Here is a 22,781-nt window from a genome sequence, read left to right on the forward strand (position 1 = left end):
TGAAGTATTGTGAACTGTATATTAAGAATAATTCTTTATAAGCTTTATGGACAGATACGTTTTGAGTGACTCTTGAAGGTTCAGCACCACATCCTCTTTTACCACTGTTTAAAGAATTTATCTTACAGAACAGGTGTGAATGAATTTTGGATAGCTTGAATGATTTTGCGTGGTGATTTTTTGAAATAACAGTAAAAAAGTAACCAGTAAATGTCTTTTATTTTTTTAAAGTGCAGCTTCTAAACACTTCAAAAAAATGTACACATAGCAGACAAGTCATTCTGAGGAAATATGCATAGTTCCATGACTATACAACATTATATGGATGATAGAAAATTAAAAAACTATCATACATCTGATGTCACTCTGTCCCTCTGTCACTGTGGTTAATGTGTGTGTGTGTGTGTGTGTGTGTTTGTGTGTGTGTTAAGTGAATTAGGTGTGAAACTATCAGGGAGCATTTAGTCTCCAGCGCCAACATTTTACAGAACTGCCACTTTCCTGGAGTCTCAGAATTACAATGTGCCAGGTTCTGAGAGATCTAAGATTCCAAAAAATTATTTAATTAGAATACTATGAAGTATTGTGAAATACTATATATTAAGACTTTATATATAGGCTTAATTAACAGATTAGAGTGACTCGTGAAGGACCAGCACCACCTCCTCTTGTCCGATGGTTTGAGGAATATATCTTCCAGAATCCGGGATTAAGATTTAGGAGCTCATTTTTATTCCACCTCCTTTCCTGAAAGTCTGTCTTGCAGAATTGACTAAAAATTAATCTTCACATTAATTCCTAATTATTTTGCAATTCTTTTTGTCAGTTCTTCTTGACCTGTTTTTCTCTTCCAGCTTTCCTGGACTATTGTATAGCACTCATAAATGATTAAATAAAAAATAATGGTAGTTATTAAGATTGATATGGTTTGGAATTGGTAAAATGTGCTTGGAAAAAAATCACAATAAAACAATGTTTTAATATTTAATTTGGAATATTAACTGACATGAATGAATGCTATATAAATATTGTTCATGTTAACATAATGTTTATAAATGAAATCTTATTGTAAAGTGTTACTAAAGTTATATATATATATATATATATATATATATATATTGTTCTGTGAATGTGATTTTAAAGTCTAGATGATTCGGATTAACCCTTTAACTGCCATATCATTTAAAACCTCACTGCCAGAGGGATATTGTGAATGCATGTGCCCGCTGGGCACAGTTTACCTGATGCCACCGGGGTGGCGATGGCATTGGTGGCTTGAGCCCGCCATCGCTGCTTGCAGCTATATTTATTATTATTATTATTATTATTATTTATTATTATTATTTTTCTTCAAGGTTTCGGGGGCTTTTGGGGCCCTTAACATGCTTAAAAAGTCTTGAAAATTGGCACACACATTGGAACCTGCGGCCATTAGGGCCGGGCAGAGACTGATACACGGGCGTGGCACAGGGGCTCTACAGCGCCCCCTGGAATGCTGAGGGCCATATATCATACATACTTGCACGTAGACGCACAAAACTCGGTAAACATATAGAACTCATCAATACAAACAACTTTCGAATTGCATATCATAGGCTCCGCCCAACAGGAAGTTGGCTATTTGGGGTTTATTATTCATATTTGTCGTCAAAGTTGTGGGGGCTTTTGGGGTCCTTAACATACTCAAAAACTCTTGAAAGTTTGCGCACACTTTGGAATCTGTGGCCTTAAGGAGCCTGCAGAGGCTGGGACCTGGGCGTGGCACAGGGGCTCTACAGCGCCCCCTGGAACACAGTCATAAATGTTGATGTATAGCTCACACATACTTGCACATATTAATATGAAACTCAGTACACATTTAGATCTCATCGTGCCGAACAACTTGCGTATTGCATGTTATAGGCTCCGCCCAACAGGAAGTCAGCTATTTAGAGTTATGTAAAAAGCATATGCTCTGGAATTTGAAATACTTGTCATAGGTTTTTTACTCGATTGCCGCCAAACTCGGTCAACATGATCTCAAGACAATGGGGATGAAAAATTGCCAGGGGATTTTTGATATCTCAAACGGTTTGCTCGTGGCGAGGCGTTGAAATTATGGCGAGAAATGAGAAACAGGAAGTGTCTAATACCATCCACATACATTTCCTGATTTTAATCAAACTTCATCAGATTATTCATTGTATGATGTCGATCGCATATATGTGACTATTAGGAGTCAAAGTTATAGCGCCACCAACTGGCAGCAGGAAGTGTGTCATTTTCAAAATGCTTTGTATTCAGCATCTTATTTTTACTCGATTTGCTTCAAACTTCATCAGAATAATGTTAAAACACAGCCGATATAAATCTGCTGGGGGGATATTGATATCTAAAAATATTGTTGCCGTGGCAACATGTCAAACTTGAATACTTCTCAGGTGATTTTAAGGCATATAACATACTTAGAATTTCATGAAATTCAGAACACATATCAGTATTTATGATAACTAGACACTGGCAAAAGTTCATAAGAGGGCGTGGAAGAGGCACTCTATAGCGCCACCTTTTGTCAAAAGTGGGGGGGTTAGTTTTAGCTACAGACACCAAACTCGGTACAAAAATTGTTCTTATCAAGACGGACAACTTTCTAATTCACAGTCATCAGCTACGATCAACAGGAAGTCAGCTATTTTGATTTGAATGTGGATTTTTTTTTACATTTAGCTGTGAATTAATGCATACTGCTCAGAGGAGAGTAACACTATACACACCAAACTTTGTCTACATGATGCCAAAACATTTTAAACAACTTAAATTGCCAAAGGATTTTGGATAGCTTGAACGGTTTTGTCGTGGTGATTTTTTTAAATGACAGTAAAAATGGAATTATTAATTGTCCTGCATTTTTAAATTCCAAACACTTCAAAACCTTTTTTCATACAAAAAAAAAGTCATTCTGAGTAAATATGGATAGTTTCACGACTTTACAACACTGTATGGATAACAGAAAATTAAAAAACTGTCAGACATCTCATCTCACTCTGTCCCTCTGTTTGAGTATTATGTGCTGAGACTTACATTGTCTGAGAGAAAATGCGCCCCTACAGGTTCAATTCCTTAAAGGGAAATTCGACTGAAAGGGAGGAGACTCTCTTTTAGTTTCATTTTTAAATCGGTTAAAATACAAAATAATACTTGGATTTAATTCACACTGACAAGCTAAACCAACATATATGATTATTACCGGGTCAGGGCTCATTAATAATTGATGTGTGGTCAGTGATACGTGAGAAACACGAGAGATGAATCACGCTCTGAGCAGGAGCGTGTGGAATGACGAGCTCAGAAAAACGAGTTTATTTTTGTTTTATAGCTTTAACAAATAAAATATTAAAGCGATATCACACAATTCACCAATTAGAACACACCAAGAGCTAAATTCAGATGTTTTTGAACTGTTTGTGTGAAAATGAAATATTCGCGGCTGCCTATCTGAAATCACCGCCTCCGATCAGCGCTTACAGTGTCACAAGTTCAAAACAAACGAATTTATTCTTGTTTAAGAGCTTTTTCAAATAAAATATTGCCATAAATGCACACAATACACCCATTATAACACAAGAGCTAAATGCAGGTGTTTGTGACCCGTTTAAGTGTGCAAGACTACTTGAAAACGCGACTGGCAGAATAACATATCTCTTGAGCTGCAGGATTCCGCCTTTCGTCGTACGAACGAACACATCACGGACAAGATTATTTCAAAATACATAATTGCTTGGCGAATATAAACGAAAACAGCCACGTGAACATAAACTGTTGAGAAATAAATCTGAAGTGGATCTACTGGATTTGAATATTAAGTGACCGCATATACCAGCTGCTTCTGTCTTCAATTTTAATCTATATAAAAAATTAAACTCATTCATCTTGGCTGCTTTTTTAATATGTGTACGTATTTATTTATTATTTTGCTCTAACAAGACTTAATCTATATTTAATTAAATCAATTACATTTTATTTTACATTTGATTTGTCCATTTCGGCATCTAAACGCCTAAAAACCTAAAACATGCTCTATTATACTATTGTTAGCAATTTCTTTATCGTCCAATTTATCTGGTGTACACTTTTATTTTCATAATAAACTTGTTTGTTAGATTATACACAGTTACAGTGGTCTATAATAAATATTAACAGGTTTTATTCAAGCTGTTTAGAATGAATGCCGTAGGCTAATTTTTTAAAATGTAAATCCAAAAAAAAAAAAAAAAAAAAAAAAGTTTAAATAAATAAAAAACATTGGAAAAGAATAACTGTTGTACTTTTTTATACATTTTGTATAATTTTATAGTTTATGCATTATAGTTATAAAAACAAATAAATTTAGCCACTCACATAGAAATCTTAGGCCTTATCCTTTTTTGACAGTTTTAGGGATTTTTAAAAATCCTAAAAAACCTTATTTGTGCTGCAAATAATAATTTCAAATTAATTTGATACTGACCTCTGACATCCTGTGACATGATATTTATTTGAATTTACATAATCTCATGGATGTAACAGTAAATCTGTTCAGCTCACAGATCAAGACTAAGCTGTAATGCAAGCAGAACTTTCACAAATGCTTGTAGGTCAATAAAATCATTACAAAACACTTACAAATCATTTAAGGGATTTGATAACACTGTGAAATAATGTCTAATTTGTAAACATTAGCAAATGCATTGATAACACTTTATAATAACTGCACTCATTAGTAAATAGTCAGTTCATTCTTTATAAAGCCTTGTCCCAATATTAATAGTCAGTAGTAAGCAGTTTATAAATACAGCTATAAATAGCTTGTTCTTGGTTTATAAGCACATTTATTAAAAAGGAGAGTAAAGGGTCAGTTATCTTCCTATGAAAAATAAATAAAATAAAAATAAACAAACAACAACACAGATTGATACAGAACTCAGAAATGTTATTGTGGATTTATGATAAACTCAGCCTGTAAATGAATTAATTCTCCTCCAAGAAGACACAAGTAGTTTTCCTTAGGATTATTTGTTATTATTATTATTATTAGGGCTCAAGCCTGGAGGGCGAGAGCCCTATTGTTTTCCTTAGGATTATTTGTTATTATTATTATTAGGGCTCAAGCCTGGAGGGCGAGAGCCCTATTGTTTTCCTTAGGATTATTAGGGCTCAAGCCCGAAGGGGCGAAGAGCCCTATTGTTCTTCTAAGGATTATTCTTGTTATTATTAGGGCTCAAGCCCGAAGGGGCGAAGAGCCCTATTGTTCTTCTAAGGATTATTCTTCTTCTTATTATTATTTTTTTTATTTTTTATTAAACCTTCCGGGGGTTTTTGGAGGCCTTAACATGCTCAAAAACTCTTGAAAATTGGCACACACATTGGAATCTGCGGCCATCAGGACGCCACAGAGACTGGGACCCGGGCGTGGCACAGGGGCTCTACAGCGCCCCCTGGAACACCGTCAGAAATCTTGAACCATAGCTCACACACACTTTCATGTATTTATATGAAACTCAGTACACTTATAGATCTCATTGAGCCGAACAACTTTCGCACTCTATGTCATAGGCTCCGCCCAACAGGAAGTCAGCTATTTAGGGCTGTTTATAAAAAGCATGTTCTGGAATTTGATATACTTGTCATAGGTCTTTTACTTGATTGCCACCAAACTCGGTCAACATGATCTCAAGACATTGGGGATGGAAAATTGCGAGGGGATTTTTGATATCTCGAATGGTTTGCCCGTGGCGAGGCGTTGAAATTATGGCGAGAAATGAGAAACAGGAAATGTCTAATAACATCCACATACATTTCCTGAATTTGATCAAACTTCATTGGTTTGTTCGTTGTATGATACTGATCGTATATATGTGACTATTAAGAGTCAACATTATAGCGCCACCAACTGGCAGCAGGAAGTGTGTCATTTTCCAAATGCTTTGAATTCAGCATCTTATTTTTACTCTATTTACTTAGAACTTCATCAGAATAATGACAAAACACGGCCGATGTAAATCTGTTGTGGGGATATTGATATCTGATATAGTGTTGCCATGGCAACGTGTCAAACTTGAATGTTCTGTTATGGTGAGTTTGAGGCAGACAACAAGCTCATATTTACATGAAACTCAAAACACATATCAGTATTAGTGATAGCTAGACAATGGCAAAAGCTTTTAAAAGGGCGTGAAGGTGGCACTCTATAGCGCCACCTTTTGTCAAAAGTGGGGGGGTTAGTTTTAGCTACAGACACCAAACTTGGTACATAAATTGTTCTTTTCAAGACGGACAACTTTCTAATTCACAGTCATCAGCTACGATCAACAGGAAGTCGGCTATTTTGATTTGAATATTTAAATTGAGCTCTGATTTAATGCATACTCCTCACAGGAAATGTTCACTATACTTACCAAACTTTGTCTACATGTTGAAAAAACATTGAGGAACTTAAATTGCGAACGGATTTTGGTTAGCTTGAACGGTTTTGTCGTGGTGATTTTTTGAAATGACAGTAAAAAGGGAATCATTAATTGTCTTGTATTTTTAAATTGCAGCTTCCAAACACTTAAAAAAAAAAATCATACAGAGATCAAATCATTCTGAGGAGATATGCATAGTTTCATGACTTTACAACACTGTATGATTAAAAGAAAATTAAAAAACTGTCAGACATCTCAACTCACTCTGTCCCTCTGTTTGAGGAATGTATGTGTGCTGACTGAGTGCATGTGTGTGTGTGTGAGTGTGTGTGTGTGTTTGTATGAGTGGGGGATGGGCATGAGCTGAGTGGCAGACACAATGAGAGAGAGAAAGAGAGAGAGAGAGCGAGAGAGAGAGACTTAATCATCTCTTTAATCACCAGAAAAAAATGTACTTTAAATTGTTATTTTTTGTTGCTTTTGCTAACATTGCTGTTTTCATTACAGCTTAAGAAATCTCTTAGGCCTTATCCTTTTCTGACAGTTTCAGGAATTAAAAACAAAATTCTAAAAATACTTATTTGTGCTGCAAATAATAATTTCAATCTCATTTGATACTGACCTATTCCATCCTGTGACATGACATTTATCTTAATTTACATAATCTCATGGATGTAACAGTAAAACTGTTCAGCTCACAGATGAAGACTAAGCTGTAATGCAAGCAGAACTTTCACAAATGCTTATAAGTCATTAAAGGATTTTATAACACTGTAAAATAATGTCTAATTTGTTAACATTAGTAAATGCATTGGTAACACTTTATAATAACTGCACTCATTAGTAAATAGTCAGTTCATGCTTTATAAAGTCTTGTCCCAACTTAAATAGTCATTAATAAGCAGCTTATAAATACAGCTATAAATAGCTTGATCTTGGTTTATAAGTACATTTATTAAAAAGGAGAGTAAATGGTCAGTTATCTTCCTATGAAAAATAAAAAAAATGAAAATAAACAAACAACAACAGATTGATACAGAACTCAGAAATGTTATTGTGGATTTATGATAAACTCAGCCTGTAAATGAATTCATTCTCCTCCAAGAAGACACAAGTAGTTCACACCAAACTTTTTTAACATGAAGCCAATATACTGAAGATGTTAAATTGCGAATGGGTTTAGGATACCTTAAATGGTGTGGCCATAGCGATTTATTAAAGTAACATAAAAAATACAATAGTTATTTTACTATATCTTTAAAATTTTTAATTCCAACTCTTCATAATTTTTTATATACGTAGAAGTCATCATTTGAAGGAAGCACAGTAAGTTTCATAGCTTTATCATTTTCAAGAGCCAGCATAAAATTAAAACTATCATAACATATAAATCAAGCTTGCAATTCTTAGTACCAATAATGGCCACCAGATGGAGCTATATGATTACTTTTAAATAATTGTTGTAGAAACAAGTATGATTTAAATCATTTATAGAAATCTTTCAAAGAAAAATAATATGAATTTTATGTATTTTACTGATAAAATGACCCTCACTTAATTAGAATAACAAGCTGACGTATTGTGAACTGTATATTAAGAATAATTCTTTATAGGCTTTATGGACAGATACGTTTTGAGTGACTCTTGAAGGTTCAGCACCACATCCTCTTTTACCACTGTTTAAAGAATGTATCTTACAGAACAGGTGCGGATGAATTTTGAATGGCTTGAATGGTTTTGTCATGGTGATTTTTTGAAATAACAGTAAAAAAGTAACCAGTAAATGTCTTTTATTTTTTTAAGTGCAGCTTCTAAACGCTTCAAAAAAATGTACACATAGAAGACAAGTCACTCTGAGGAAATATGCATGGTTTCATGACTATACAACACTATATGGATGATAGAAAATTAAAAAACTATCATACATCTGATGTCACTCTGTCCCTCTGTCACTGTGGGTAATGTGTGTTTGTGTGTGTGTTAAGTGAATTAGGTGTGAAAATATCAGGGAGCATTTAGTCTCCAGCGCCAACATTTTACAGAACTGCCACTTTCCTGGAGTCTCAGAATTACAATGTGTCAGGTTCTGAGAAATCAAAGATTCCAAAAAATGATTTAATTAGAATACCATGAAGTATTGTGAAATACTATATATTAAGACTTTATATATAGGCTTTATGAACAGATTGGAGTGACTCGTGAAGGACCAGCACCACCTCCTCTTGTCCGATGGTTTGAGGAATATATCTTCCAGAATCCGGGATTAAGATTTAGGAGCTCATTTTTATTCCACCTCCTTTCCTGAAAGTCTGTCTTGCAGAATTGACTAAAAATTAATCTTCACATTAATTCCTAATTATTTTGCAATTATTTTTGTCAGTTCTTCTTAACCTGTTTTTTTCTTCTTCTTTTCTGACCTCATGACCCAGTCAGCATTTTTGTACAATGGTCACGTCTTAACTTATCTATTTCTGTATTGCATTTGTGTTTGATATTTCTCATGGGTATTTCATAATTTTCGACTTTGAGTTAAAACAGTTTGAGTTAAAACTCTTTTTTAGCGCATTTCATCTGTAAAAGAAAACATGCCTAATAATTCTGCACATGAATATAAGGAGTTTTTCTCTTCCAGCTTTCCTGGAATATTGTATAGCACTCATAAATGATTAAATAAAAAATAATGGTAGTTATTAAGATTGATATGGCTTGGAATTGGTAAAATGTGCTTGGAAAAAAAATCACAATAAAACAATGTTTTAATGTTTAAGTTTGGAATATTAACTGACATGAATGAATGCTATATAAATATTGTTCATGTTAACATAATGTTTATAAATGAAATCTTATTGTAAAGTGTTACTAAATATATATATATATATATATATATATATATATATTGTTCTGTGAATGTGATTTTAAAGTCTAGATGATTCCGATTAACCCTTTAACCGCCATATCCTTTAAAACCTCACTGCCAGAGGGATATTGTGAATGCATGTGCCCGCTGGGCACAGTTTACCTGATGCCACCGGGGTGGCGTTGGCATTGGTGGCTTGAGCCCGCCATCGCTGCTTGCAGCTATATTTATTATTATTTTTATTTTTTATTAAACCTTCCGGGGTGTTTTGGGGGCCTTACAATGCTCAAAAACTCTTGAAAATTGGCACACACATTGGAATCTGCGGCCATCAGGACGCCGCAGAGGCTGGGACCCGGGCGTGGCACAGGGGCTCTACAGCGCCCCCTGGAAGACAGTCAGAATTCTTGAACCATAGCTCACACACACTTGCATGTATTTATAGCAAACTCGGTACACTTATAGATCTCATTGAGCCGAACAACTTTCACACTTTATGTCATAGGCTCCGCCCAACAGGAAGTCAGCTATTCAGGGCTGTTTAAAAAAAGCATGCTCTGGAATTTGAAATACTCCTCTGAGGTTTTCAACCCGTTCGCCACGAAACTCGGTGAACATGATCTCAAGACATTGAGGATGAAAAATTGCGAGGGGATTTTTGATATCTCGAACGGTTTGCCCGTGGCGAGGCATGGAACTTAAGCGAGAAATGAGAAACAGGAAATGTCTAATAACATCCACATACATTTCCTGAATTTGATCAAACTTCATGGGTTTGTTCGTTGTATGATACCGATTGTATATATGTGGCTATTAAGAGTCAACGTTATAGCGCCACCAACTGGCAGCAGGAAGTGTGTCATTTTCCAAATGCTTTGAATTCAGCATCTTATTTTTACTCGATTTACTTAAAACTACATCAGAATAATGACAAAACACGGCCGATGTAAATCTGTTGTGGGGATATTGATATCTGATATAGTGTTGCCATGGCAACGTGTCAAACTTGAATGTTCTGTTATGGTGAGTTTGAGGCAGACAACTAGCTCAGATTTACATGAAACTCAAAACACATATCAGTATTAGTGATAGCTAGACAATGGCAAAAGCTTTTAAAAGGGCGTGAAGGAGGCACTCTATAGCGCCACCTTTTGTCAAAAGTGGGGGGGTTAGTTTTAGCTACAGACACCAAACTTGGTACATAAATTGTTCTTTTCAAGACGGACAACTTTCTAATTCACAGTCATCAGCTACGATCAACAGGAAGTCGGCTATTTTGATTTGAATGTGTATTTTTGAGATTTTACAGTTGTGAATTAATGAATACTCCTCACAGGGGAAGTACACTATACACACCAAACGTTGTCTACATGAAGAAAAAACATCGAGGAACTTAAATTGCGAACAGATTTTGGTTAGCTTGAACGGTTTTGTCGTGGTGATTTTTTGAAATGACAGTAAAAAGTGAAACATTAATCGTCTTGTATTTTTAAATTGCAGCTTCCAAACCTTTAAAAAACATTTTTAATTTAGAAAACCAGTGATTCTGAGGAAATATGCATAGTTTCATGACTTTACAGCACTGTATGATTAAAAGAAAATTAAAAAACTGTCAGACATCTGATCTCACTCTGTCACTCTGTGTGCTGACTCTGTGTGTGTGTGTGAGTGTGAGTGGGGGAGGGGTGTGAGCTGAGTGGCAGACAGACAGAGAGAGAGAGAGAGAGAGAGAGAGAGATAGACTTAAACATCTCTTTAATCACCAGAAAAAAAAACTGTATTTTAAATAGTTATTTTTTTGTTGTTGTTGCTAATTGTGCTGTTATCATTACATCTTAAGAAATATCTTAGGCCTTATCCTTTTCTGACAGTTTCAGGGATTAAAAAAAATCCTAAAAAACCTTATTTGTGCTGCAAATAATAATTTCAAACTCATTTGATACTGACCTCTGTCACCCTGTGACATGACATTTATTTGAATTTACATAATCTCAAGGATGTAACAGTAAAACTGTTCAGCTCACAGATGAAGACTAAGCTTTAATGCGAGCAGAACTATTTCACAAATGCTTATAGGTTAATGAAATCATAACAAAACACTTTTAAATTATTTAAGGATTTGGTAACACTTTAAAATAATGTCTCAATTGTTAACATTAGTAAATGCATTGGTAACACTTCATAATAGCTGCAATTCTTAGCTAAGCATTAGTAAATAGTCAGTTCATGCTTTATATAGCCTTCTCCCAAAATTAATATTTTAGTAAGCATTTTATAAATACAGCTATAATTAAATTGTTCATGGTTTATATGCACATTTATTTTGAGGAGATTAAATGCTGTAATCTCCCTAAAAAAATGTAAAATAAAAAATAAAATAAATAAAATAAACAAACACAGAACTCATAAATATTTATTTCAAGATGCAATAAAAGAAAACTGTACACTTGAATTTATATATATATATATATATATATATATATATATATATATATATATATATATATATATATACACACAATTGCATAAGTTTATATTTAAAAATGTTTATCAAGTGTACAGCTAATAATAATAATAATGCATTTTATTTAGTTTTAGCTACAGACACCAAACTTGGTACTTAAATTGTTCGTATCAAGACGGACAACTTTCTAATTCACAGTCATAAGCTACGATCAACAGGAAGTCAGCTATTTTGATTTGAATGTGTATTTTTGAGATTTTACAGTTGTGAATTAATGCATACTCCTCACATGGGAAGTACACTATACACACCAAACTTTGACTACATGAAGAAACAACATCGAGGAACTTAAATTGCGAACGGATTTTGGTTAGCTTGAACGGTTTTGACGTGGTGATTTTTTGAAATGACAGTAAGAAGGGAAACATTAATTGTATTGTATGTCTAAATTGCAGCTTCCAAACACTTCAAGGCATGTTTTCATACAGAGATCAAATCATTATGAGGAAATATGCATAGTTTCATGACTTTACAACACTGTATGGATAAAAGAAAAGAAAAAACTGTCAGACTTCTCAACTGACATGATCTCACTCTGGCCACTCCGTCTGTGTGAGGAAAGGGAGGGGGAGAGGGAGGGGGAGTGTGAGTGTGAGGTGGTTGGTGACTGTGAATCTTTGGTGACTGACAGTGTGTGTGGATTGTAGGGAGGGGCTGTCTGGCAGAGAGAGAGAGAGAGAGAGAGAGAGAGAGACCTAATCATTCCTTTAATAATCAGGAAAAAAAATCTATATTTTAAATTGTTATTGTTTTTGTTGTTGCTAATGGTGGTGTTTTTTTCCTTTCATTACAGGTTAAGAAATCTCTTAGGCCTTATCCTTTTCTGACAGTTTTTGGGATTTAAAAACATCCTAAGAAGCCTTATTTGTGCTGCAAATTATAATTTCAAACTCATTTGATACTGACCTATGACAACCTGTGACGTGACATGACATTTATTAATCTCATGGATGTAACAGTAAAACTCTTCAACTGACAGATTAAGCTGCAATGCAAGCAAAACTATTTCACAAATGCTTATAGGTCATTAAAATCATTACAAAACACTAATAAATTATTAAAGGGTTTGGTAACACTGTATAATAATGTCTAATTTGTTAACATTAGTAAATGCATTGGTAACACTTTATAATAACTGCACTCATTAGCTAAGCATTAGTAAATAGTTCATGATTATAAAGCCTTTTCCCTTAATAATAGTCATTATTAAGCAGGAATACATCTCTAATTACATTGTTCTTGGTTTAAAAGCACATATATTACAAAGGAGATTAAAGTTTCAGTTGTCTTATAAAATAAATCAATAAACACAACCCAGTTTGATTCAGAATTCAGAAATATTTATTTCAAGATGCAATAAAAGGAAACTGTACACTTGAAAAGGTTTTGAGCGATTCTTGAAGGACTAGCATCACCTTCACTTGTACGATGGTTTGAGGAATATATCTTCCAGATAGTACCGCCGCTCCCTATATGCAGAGTATGCAGTCTTCGTAGAGCACCAACTCCCAGAGGGGGCACCAGTTGCTCAAAAAAAACAAAACAAATATGCGCCATTCTCCCATCCGCGTTCGCGACCACTCAATAGCATTTGAGAAGAAAGACTTGTAGTCACAAAACAATTGTAATGTGTTCATATAGGTGTCAGCTACAATGCACACCTTATACATTTTTTATACATTTTAAAATAAAGTGTTACTAAAGTTATATATATTGTTCTGTGTATGTGATTTCAAAGTCTAGATTGGTCGGATTAACCCTTTAACTGCCACATCCCTTAAAACTTGATTGTCAGAGGGTTACTGTAAATGCTTATGCCCGCTGGGCACAGTTTTCCCGATGCCACCAGGGTGGCGTTGCACTGATGGCTTGAGCCCGACATCGCTGCTTGCAGCTATATTTTTTTATTATTATTATTATTATTTTTTTTTTTTTCTAACGTTACGGGGGCTTTTGGGGTCCTTAACATGCTCGAAAACTCTTGAAAATTGGCACACAGATTGGAACCTGCGGCCATTAGGGTCGGGCAGAGACTGATACACGGGCGTGGCACAGGGGCTCTACAGCGCCCCCTGGAATACTGAGGGCCATATATCATACATACTTGCACGTAGACACATGAAACTCGGTACACATGTAGATCTCATTAAACCAAACAACTTTCGTACTGCATGTCATAGGCTCCGCCCAACAGGAAGTTGGCTATTTAGGGTTTATTATTCATATTTTTGGTCAAAGTTGTGGGGGCTTTTGGGGTCCCTAACATACTCAAAAACTCTTGAAAATTTGCACACACTTTGGAATCTGTGCCCTTTAGGAGCCTGCAGAGGCTGGGACCCGGGCGTGGCACAGGGGCTCTACGGCGCCCCCTGGAACACAGTCATAAATGTTGATGTATAGCTCACACATACTTGCACATATTCATATGAAACTCAGTACACATATAGATCTCATTGTGCCGAACAATTTTCGTATTGCATGTCATTGGGCTCCGCCCAACAGGAAGTCAGCTATTTAGAGTTATGTAAAAAGCGCATGCTCTGGAATTTGATATACTTGTCATAGGTTTCTTACTCGTTTACCACCAAACTCGGTCAACATGATCTCAAGACATTGGGGATGAAAAATTGCCAGGGGATTTTTGATATCTCGAACGGTTTGCTCGTGGCGAGGCATTGAAATTATGGCGAGAAATGAGAAACAGGAAGTGTCTAATACCATTCACATACATTTCCTGATTTCAATCAAACTTCATCAGATTATTCATTGTATGATGTCGATCACATATATGTGACTATTAGGAGTCAGAGTTATAGCGCCACCAACTGGCAGCAGGAAGTGTGTCATTTTCAAAATGCTTTGAATTCAGCATCTTATTTTTATTCGATTTGCTTCAAACTTCATCAGAATAATGTTAAAACACAGCCGATATGAATCTGCTGGGGGAAATTGGATATCTAAAAATATTGTTGCCGTGGCAACATGTCAAACTGGAATACTTCTCAGGTGATTTTGAGGCAAATAACATGCTTAGAATTTCATCAAACTGAGAACACATATCAGTATTAGTGACAGCTAGACACTGGCAAAAGTTCATAAGAGGGCGTGGAAGAGGCACTCTATAGCGCCACCTTTTGTCAAAAGTGGGGGGGTTAGTTTTAGCTACAGACACCAAACTCAGTACAAAAATTGTTCTTATCAAGACGGACAACTTTCTAATTCACAGTCATCAGCTACGACCAACAGGAAGTCGGCTATTTTGATTTGAATGTGGATTGTTTTTTACATTTAGCTGTGAATTAATGCATACTGCTCAGAGGAGAGTAACACTATACACACCAAACTTTGTCTACATGTTGAAAAAACATTGAGGAACTTAAATTGTGAATGGGTTTTGGATAGCTTGGATGGTTTTGTCGTGGTGATTTTTTTAAATGACAGTAAAGATGGAATTATTAATTTTCCTGCATTTTTAAATTCCAAACACTTCAAAACCCTTTTTCATACAGAAAAAAAAGTTATTCTGAGTAAATATGCATAGTTTCATGACTTTACAACACTGTATGGATAACAGAAAATTAAAAAACTGTCAGACATCTCCTCTCACTCTGTCCCTCTGTTTGAGTGAGTGTGCTTAGACTTCCATTGTCTGAGAGAAAATGCGCCCCTACAGGTGCAGTTACCGGACTTAAAAAGGGAGGAGACTGTCTTTTGGTTTCACTTTTAAATCGGTTAAAATACAAATAAATACTTGGATTTAATTCACACTGACAAGCTAAACCAACATATATGATTATTATCAGGTCAGGGCTCATTAATAATTGATGTGTGGTCAGTGATACCTGAGAAACACGAGAGATGAATCACCACTCTGAGCAGGAGCGTGTGGAATGATGAGCTCAGAAAAAACGAGTTTATTCTTGTTTTATAGCTATTAAAAATAAAGTATTGCAGCGATATCACACAATTCACCAATTAGAACACACCAAGAGCTAAATTAAGATGTTTTTGAACTGTTTGTGTGAAAATTAAATATTCGCGGCTGCCTATCTGAAATCACCGCCTCCGATCAGCGCGCACAGTGTCACAAGTTCAAAACTAACGTATTTATTCTTGTTTAAGAGCTTTTTTAAATAACTTATTGCCATAAATGCACACAATACACCCATTATAACACAACACGAGCTAAATATAGGTGTTTGTGACCCGTTTAAGTGTGCAAGACTATTTGAAAGCGCGACTGGCAGAATAACATGTATCTCTCGAGCTGCAGGATTCTGCCTTTCGTCGTAAGAACGATTCCATCACGGACAAGATTATTTCAAAATACATAATAGCTTGGCTAATATAAACGAAAACAGCCACGTGAACATAAACTGTTGAGAAATAAATCTGAAGTGGATCTACTGGATTTTAATATTAAGTGACCGCATAGACCTGCTTCTGTCTTCAATTTTAATCTATATAAAAAATTAAACTCATTAATCTTGGCTGCTTTTTTAATGTGTGTAGGTATTTATTTATTATTTTGCTCTAACAAGACTTAATCTATATTTAATTAAATCAATTACATTTTATTTTACATTTGATTTGTCCATTTCTGCATCTAAACGCCTAAAAACCTAAAACATGCTCTATTATATTATTGTTAGCAATTTCTTTATCGTCCAATTTATCTGGTGTACACACTTATATTTTCATGATAAACTTGTTTGTTAGATTATACACAGTTATAGTGGTCTATAATAAATATTAACAGGTTTTATTCAAGCTGTTTAGAATGATTGCGTAGGCTAATTTTTTTAAATGTAAATAAAAAAATAAAAAAATAAATAAAAAACATTGGAAAAGAATAACTGTTGTACATTTTTATACATTTTGTATAATTTCATAGTTTATGCATTATAGTTATAAAAACAAATAAATTTAGCCACTCACATAGAAATCTTAGGCCTTATCCTTTTCTGACAGTTTTAGGGATTTTTAAAAATCCTAAAAAACCTTATTTGTGCTGCAAATAATAATTTCAAATTAATTTGATACTGACCTCTGACATCCTGTGACATGATATTTATTTGAATTTACATAATCTCATGGATGTAACCGTAAATCTGTTCAGCTCACAGATCAAGACTAAGCTGTAATGCAAGCAGAACTTTCACAAATACTTGTAGGTCAATAAAATCATTACAAAACACTTACAAATCATTGAAAGGATTTATTAACACTGTAAAATAATGTTTAATTTGTTAACATTAGCAAATGCATTGATAACACTTTATAATAACTGCACTCATTAGTAAATAGTCAGTTCATGCTTCATAAAGCCTTGTCCCAATATTAATAGTCAGTAGTAAGCAGTTTATAAATACAGCTATAAATAGCTTGTTCTTGGTTTATAAGCACATTTATTAAAAAGGAGAGTAAAGGGTCAGTTATCTTCCTATGAAAAATAAAAATAAACAAACAACAACACAGATTGATACAGAACTCAGAAATGTTATTGTGGATTTATGATAAAATCAGCCTGTAAATGAATTCATTCTCCTCTAAGAAGACATAAGTAGTTCACACCAAACTGTTTTAACATGAAGCCATATGAGTCATTCCACGAAACCGGTACGATTGGAGTCCCTCTGACCTTTTCAAGTGTATTTTATCTATTGGGTCACCAAAATCTATTTTTAAAAGGTTTTTGTATCAATTGAAATGTCTCCTTTAATAAAGTTTGAAAACATGATATACATTTTATCTTTATATTAGAAATTATCTTGTTTTTTTTCAGTTGACACCACCTATTTTGTCATGTCCCTCGTGGCCTTCTATGAAAGTGTACTTGGAATATGAACAATAAAATAAAATAAAAGTCCATACATTTTGCCTTTCCCATAAATATCTATCTGTGCTTATTTGCTGTTAATGATTATTCATTAAAATTACATTATTTAGTACCGTCCCTCAGTAACCCCTCAACCCCGTTACGCACATCATTCTCCCCCCATAAAAATAATGAACTGATCCTTATGTGGCATCAATAACAGGAAGTGACATCATTGAAGTCTTCTGACCAACATTGTGAGCAGACACACGCAAGTTACCACCATCTTTTATAATTATAACTTATTTATATTGTGATATTGTTAATGTCAAGCGTAACGACTCAACCCTGTTACATCAAATAAAGATAGAAAACTATTACTTGTGAAAATTATCTTTGTTATTTCAACAATATACACAATTTCTTAAAATCATGCATGCCAAGTGCTCCCCTGTCATTCACTAAATGTAGAGCAGTGGACATTTTGAGCAAAAAAATCACAACCCCGTCACACTCAACCCCGTTACTTATTTGATCATAAAGGGGTTGTGAGATTGTGATGGGGTTGTGTTTTTAACTCTTTGGTTCTGATGTTATCCAGTAATTTAAATGAATTAATACATTACTGCCTAGATTTTCACACCCCAGTGTTGAGTAAATTGCTCTGAAATAATTTTTTATTTAATGATATCAATTTAAACATCTACACAGACATCTATGAGTCTGAGATGCCACCGACAACAGCGGCGGAAGACATAGGCAGTATCGTGCACGCCTAAAAGCTGATCCTGAAAAAAGGGACAAATACTTGTAAAATGAACGCCACATCCCCTGCGTAATCTACACCCCTGCACACACACACACACACACACATTCTCTCTCTCTCTCACTCAATGTAAAACTCAAAACTCATGAATGATTTAATACATTTCACCGGTGAGCTGTAACTGTTGTAACCGGATTGAGTTTAGAATAAGTTTATAATGTTCTAATGTAGCTGTAATTGTTGTTTTGCCTGCAGTCGGTTAATAAAACTCAGTTCATTTGTAATTTATATTTGTTGTCTTTCTTGGTAACATATTGAAATGCAGTGTTTATAGAAAATCTTACAGTGAATTTGAGTAAAAAACAACTATTTATAAGTTAAACTGTATTTGTCTCTTCAACCCCGTTACCATCTTCAACCCCGTTACCCTAGTCTCAACCCTGTTACACTTAAGTTTTTATTATTATTATTTAAGTTTATGAAAAAGTAATTTAATGTTTGTTGAATTCAGTCTGAAATATTCAGAGCAATAATAAGAATACTGATTTTAGTTCAAATTCTGAAGTTAAACCACAACTTTGGTAAAAAATGATGAGGCTGCTGTCACAAAAAGTGACAATTTCAGGCTTTAGTATTGCAAAAGTGAGATTTTATTTAACTTTTATATTTTCAATTATTGAATTAAGTGTGAGGGACATCTGAATAAGAGGAAAATGTTGATTTCATTACAAATACATTTTATAATCATATTCAGAGATCTCCCATAGTGTCCATAATGGGGTTGAAGATTAATAGTGCCCTTACCTTAAAATAGTAACCAATAATAAATAGGGACTTGATGCCTGAGGTGGGAAAATATGTTTTTCTGGAAGTTGAATATGTTATTAATGTTGTGGTGTGTTCAGAAAAGTAATATATAAAGGTAAAAAATTTATTTAAAATTTAAAATGTTTAAGTCCAAATCGTACCGGTTTCGTGGAATGACTCACATACTGAAGATGTAAAATTTCGAAAGGGTTTAGGATACCTTAAATGGTGTGGCCATAGCGATTTATTAAAGTAACATAAAAAATACAATAGTTATTTTACTATATCTTTCGGTTTCGTGGAATGACTCACATACTGAAGATGTAAAATTTCGAAAGGGTTTAGGATACCTTAAATGGTGTGGCCATAGCGATTTATTAAAGTAACATAAAAAATACAATAGTTATTTTACTATATCTTTAACATTTTTAATTCCAACTCTTCATAATTTTTTATATACGTAGAAGTCATCATTTGAAGGAAGCACAGTAAGTTTCATAGCTTTATCATTTTCAAGAGCCAGCATAAAATTAAAACTATCATAACATATAAATCAAGCTTGCAATTAGTAGTACCAATAATGGCCACCAGAAGGCGCTATAGGATTACTTTTAAATAATTATTGTAGAAACAAGTATAATGATTTAAATCATTTATAGAAATCTTTCAAAGAAAAATAATATGAATTTTATGTATTTTACTGATAAAATGACCCTAACTTAATTAGAATATCAAGCTGAAGTATTGTGAACTGTATATTAAGAATAATTCTTTATAGGCTTAGGGACAGATATGTTTTGAGTGACTCTTGAAGGATCAGCCCCACATCCTCTTTTACCACTGTTTAAAGAATGTATCTTACAGTACAGGTGCGGATGAATTTTGAATAGCTTGAATGGTTTTGTCGTGGTGATTTTTTGAAATAACAGTAAAAAAGTAACCAGTAAATGTCTTTTATTGTTTTAAAGTGCAGCTTCTAAACACTTAAAAAAATTGTACACATAGAAGACAAGTCATTCTGAGGAAATATGCATAGTTTCATGACTATACAACACTATATGGATGATAGAAAATTAAAAAAACTATCATACATCTGATGTCACTCTGTCCCTCTGTCACCGTGGGTGATGTGTGTGTGTGTGTGTGTGTGTGTGTGTGTGTTAATTGAATTAGGTGTGAAACTATCAGGGAGCATTTAGTCTCCAGCGCCAACATTTTACAGAACTGCCACTTTCCTGGAGTCTCAGAATTACAATGTGTCAGGTTCTGAGAGATCTAAGATTCCAAAAAATTATTTAATTAGAATACCATGAAGTATTGTGAAATACTATATATTAAGACTTATATATATATATATATATATAAGACTATATATAGGCTTTCTGAACCGATTACAGTGACTCGTGAAGGACCAGCACCACCTCCTCTTGTCCGATGGTTTGAGGAATATATCTTCCAGAATCCGGGATTAAGATTTAGGAGCTCATTTTTATTCCACCTCCTTTCCTGAAAAGTCTGTCTTGCAGAATTGACTAAAAATTAATCTTCACATTAATTCCTAATTATTTTGCAATTCTTTTTGTCAGTTCTTCTTGACCTGTTTTTTTTTTTTCTTCTTCTTTTCTGACCTCATGACCCAGTCAGCATTTTTGTACAATGGTCAAGTCTTAACTTATCCATTTCTGTATTGCATTTGTGTTTGATATTTCTCATGGGTATTTCATAATTTTCGACTTTGAGTTAAAATAGTTTGAGTTAAAACTTTTTTTTAGTGCATTTCATCTGTAAAAGAAAACATGCCTAATAATTCTGCACACATGAATATAAGGAGTTTTTCTCTTCCAGCTTCCCTGGACTATTGTATAACACTCATAAATTATTAAATAAAAAATAATGGTAGTTATTAAGATTGATATGGTTTGGAATTGGTAAAATGTGCTTGGAAAAAAATCACAAAACAATGTTTTAATGTTTAAGTTTGGAATATTAACTGACATGAATGAATGCTATATAAATATTGTTCATGTTAACATAATGTTTATAAATGAAATCTTATTGTAAAGTGTTACTGGCACAGTTTACCTGATGCCACCGGGGTGGCGATGGCATTGGTGGCTTGAGCCCGCCATCGCTGCTTGCAGCTATATTTATTATTATTATTTATTAGGGCTCAAGCCTGGAGGGCGAGAGCCCTATTGTTTTCCTTAGGATTATTTGTTATTATTATTATTATTATTATTATTTATTATTATTATTTTTCTTCAAGGTTTCGGGGGCTTTTGGGGCCCTTAACATGCTTAAAAAGTCTTGAAAATTGGCACACACATTGGAACCTGCGGCCATTAGGGCCGGGCAGAGACTGATACACGGGCGTGGCACAGGGGCTCTACAGCGCCCCCTGGAATATGGAGGGCCATATATCATACATACTTGCACATAGACATACGAAACTCGGTACACATATAGAACTCATCAATACAAACAACTTTCGTATTGCATATCATAGGCTCCGCCCAACAGGAAGTTGGCTATTTGGGGTTTATTATTCATATTTGTCATCAAATTTGTGGGGGCTTTTGGGGTCCTTAACATACTCAAAAACTCTTGAAAATTTGCGCACACTTTGGAATCTGTGGCCTTTAGGAGCCTGCAGAGACTGAGACCTGGGCGTGGCACAGGGGCTCTACAGCGCCCCCTGGAACACAGTCATAAATGTTGATGTATAGCTCACACATACTTGCACGTATTAAAATGAAACTCAGTACACATATAGATCTCATCGTGCCGAACAACTTTCGTATTGCATATCATAGGCTCCGCCCAACAGGAAGTCAGCTATTTAGAGTTATGTAAAAAGCGCATGCTCTGGAATTTGAAATACTTGTCATAGGTTTTTTACTCGATTGCCGCCAAACTCGGTCAACATGATCTCAAGACATTGGGGATGAAAAATTGCCAGGGGATTTTTGATATCTCAAACGGTTTGCTCGTGGCGAGGCTTTGAAATTATGGCGAGAAATGAGAAACAGGAAGTGTCTAATACCATCCACATACATTTCCTAATTTTAATCAAACTTCATCAGATTATTCATTGTATGATGTCGATCGCATATATGTGACTATTAGGAGTCAAAGTTATAGCGCCACCAAGTGGCAGCAGGAAGTGTGTCATTTTCAAAATGCTTTGAATTCAGCATCTTATTTTTACTCGATTTGCTTCAAACTTCATCAGAATAATGTTAAAACACAGCCAATATAAATCTGCTGGGGGGATATTGATATCTAAAAATATTGTTGCCGTGGCAACATGTCAAACTGGAATAGTTCTCAGGTGATTTTGAGGCATATAACATGCTTAGAATTTCATCAAACTCAGAACACATATCAGTATTAGTGACAGCTAGACACTGGCAAAATTTCATAAGAGGGCGTGGAAGAGGCACTCTATAGCGCCACCTTTTGTCAAAAGTGGGGGGGTTAGTTTTAGCTACAGACACCAAACTCAGTACAAAAATTGTTCTTATCAAGACGGACAACTTTCTAATTCACAGTCATCAGCTACGACCAACAGGAAGTCGGCTATTTTG

General features: G+C 34.6%; 2 long non-coding RNA genes across 3 annotated transcripts in view; one reads left to right on the top strand and one right to left on the bottom strand.

Annotated features, from left to right (window-relative positions):
* Window positions 1–979: 979 nt before the first annotated feature.
* The window catches only part of LOC128025690 (uncharacterized), a 104,928-nt gene continuing 83,126 nt past the window's right edge, over window positions 980–22,781 (top strand). For both annotated transcript variants that reach the window (XR_008186196.1, XR_008186197.1), the window contains exons 1-2: window positions 980–3,934; window positions 16,316–16,977. This is a non-coding gene — a long non-coding RNA (uncharacterized LOC128025690). The remainder of the gene's footprint in view (window positions 3,935–16,315; window positions 16,978–22,781) is intronic.
* LOC128025692 (uncharacterized) overlaps window positions 20,447–22,781 on the bottom strand; it is a 51,594-nt gene continuing 49,259 nt past the window's right edge. The window contains exon 3 of the long non-coding RNA XR_008186199.1: window positions 20,447–20,692. This is a non-coding gene — a long non-coding RNA (uncharacterized LOC128025692). The remainder of the gene's footprint in view (window positions 20,693–22,781) is intronic.

Source organism: Carassius gibelio, chromosome A12 (assembly GCF_023724105.1).
Source record: "Carassius gibelio isolate Cgi1373 ecotype wild population from Czech Republic chromosome A12, carGib1.2-hapl.c, whole genome shotgun sequence".
NCBI lineage: Eukaryota > Metazoa > Chordata > Actinopteri > Cypriniformes > Cyprinidae > Carassius > Carassius gibelio.